Below are 2,740 nucleotides of genomic sequence, written 5' to 3' on the forward strand. Positions count from 1 at the left end.
TCCCTCAATTTCAGCCAGAAAATACCTAAAATCATAGAAAAACACACAAACTCATAGTAAAGGCCAGAAATGTGATTTTTAAATAAAAACTAATAAAAATATAATAAAAACTAACTAAAATATACTAAAAATATACTAAAAATAATGCCAAAAAGCGTATAAATTATCCGCTCATCAATACTCTAGCTGAACTATCCAAGCAAAGGCTAAATGAATCACCATATACGCTGAAATCATCCATGAAAACTTCTATACTGTTCTCAATAAGATCGGAAAAGATACTCATCATGCATCTTTGGAAAGTAGCAGGTGCATTACATAAGCCAAAAGGCATCCTTTTGTATGTATACGTTCCAAAGGGACATGTAAAAGTAGTCTTCTCCTAATTTTCAGGAGCTATATGAATTTGAAAATAGCCTGTATAACCATCTAAAAAGTAGTAATGGGATTTACCTGACAGGCGATCAAGCATCTGATCAATAAATGGCAAGGGGTAATGATCCTTGCGAGTAGCTTGGTTGAGACGCCTGTAATCAATGCAAACTCTCCATGAATTCTGCACTCTAGTTGTCAGGAGCTCTCCATGCTCATTCTTTACTGTTGTGACTCCAGACTTCTTGGGCACCACTTGTACTGGATTGACCCATTCGCTGTTTGAGATGGGGTAAATGATATCTGCTTCAAGCAGTCTGGTCACTTCTTTCTTGACAACTTCTAAGATGGTGGGATTCAATCTTCTTTGGGGTTGACAGACAGGCCTTGCTCCCTCTTCTAAGAATATTCTGTGCTCACAAACTTGAGGGATGATGCCTACTATAACTGCCAAGCTCCACCCAATTACTTTCTTGTGATTTCTCAGCACACTAAGCAGCTGCTCCTCCTGTTGAGAAGTGAGTTCCCTTGCAATGATAACTGGGAGCTTCTGATTGTCCTCAAGGTAAGCATACTTGAGGTGGGATGGAAGAGATTTTAATTCCAATATCTGCTCATGGCTAGGCTCTGGATTATCTGGAACTAGTGATAATGGCAAAGCATCTTCATTGTGTTCAGAGGGTGTCCCCACACTTGGACCTTGCTCCATGTGCCTCTCTTCTGCATCTTCTTGGTGAACTACAGCTACAATTCCATCAATGATGTCACACTGGAATATGGAATAATCTTCCGGAGGGTGCTTCATAGCTTCATTTAAACTGAAACTCACAGTTCTGCCATCTATCTCAAAGGAGTAAGTTCCTGAGAAGGCATCCAACTTGAACTTTGAAGTCTTCAGGAATAGTCTTCCAAGCAGGATTGATGATGGTCTTTCTGAGTCATTAGGGAGCATTTCCAAGATATAGAAGTCAATGGAAAATGTGAGCCCCTTAATGCTTACCAGCATGTCTTCAGCGATTCCAACCACTGTAATAATGCTTTTATCTGCTAACACAAAATGAGTTGCCGACCTTTTTAAGGGAGGGAGCCTCAAAGCATCATATATAGACAATGGCATTATACTAACACACATTCCTAAATCACACATGCAATCAGAAAATATTACACCCCCAACAGTACAGTTAACCATGCATGGACCTGGGTCACTACATTTTTCAGGTATACCCCCCATTAAAGAAGATATAGAACTAACTAAAAGAATAGTTTCTAATTCATTAATTTCATCTTTATGTATGCATAAATCTTTTAGAAACTTTGCATATTTAGGTACTTGTTGAATAACATCAAAAGGGGAACAGTTACCTCAACCTTTTTGAAAATTTCTACCATTTTGGGATCAAGTTCCATCTGCTTTCTGGACTTCTGTGCAAGGTGTGGAAATGGGATAGGAATGGCACCACTTGCAGCTTCTGCGTCCTTTGGTGCTCCATTCCTTGGCTGAGCTACTTCTTCTTCAACCATGTCTTGTACTTTCTCTTCCTCTTCAGCATCTTCCACTTCAACTATGTCTTCAACTGGGGCGTGTTCTTGTGGGCTTGGCTCCTCCTGATTCCTCTCTTGTAGTGTGGTTCCAGATCTCAAAGTGATGGCATTGATGCCACCTTTAGGGTTAGGTAGGGGTTGAGAAGGAATTCCACTGGAGCTTGAAGGCTGGTTGGTGGGAGTAGGTAACGAATCTATCTGGGAGACGAGAGCTTGTAAAGTAGCATTCAGACCATTTAAAGTAGAGTTCAGTGTAGTCTGTATGTCTTGTTGTCCTTGTGCAAGAGAATGAAGTATCTTGTCATTCGATGAGGAAGGAGGATAAGTGATCTGAGGGACCTGTTGTTGGTTGTGCTGGGGTCCTTGGGACTGCCTTAGGTGAGGTGCTCTGTAAGGCTGGTTCGGATTCTGCTGTTGATAAGAATGGTTCTGTTGATTTTGGTTCTGCTGATTGTTATTGTTATTCCACCTCTGATTTCCCTGGTTGTCTTTGCCTCTTCTGTTATAGTTGTTCCTCCAGCCATGGTTGGAATTATCTCTCCAATCCTGGTTGGAGTTGTCCTGCCACCCTTGGTTGTAGTTACCACCTTGTTGATTGTATCCTTGATTCGGGCGGTCATAGAAGTTATGAGTAGCTGCCACAGTGTTGTCTTCTTGTTGGAGCTGCGGGCACTCATCAGTGTAGTAACTATAATCAGCACAAATTTCGCATACTCTTTGGGGAATCAACTGTTGGCTTTGTTGTGGTGGGGGAGGCTGAGGTTGTTGTTGATTCAACTGCATCTGCTTCAGTAGGTTGGTCATTTCACATATAGCTTGTGTGACG

This window comes from Arachis ipaensis, chromosome B8 (assembly GCF_059453495.1).
Source record: "Arachis ipaensis isolate K30076 ecotype BB chromosome B8, ASM5945349v1, whole genome shotgun sequence".
In the NCBI taxonomy this organism is placed as follows: domain Eukaryota; kingdom Viridiplantae; phylum Streptophyta; class Magnoliopsida; order Fabales; family Fabaceae; genus Arachis; species Arachis ipaensis.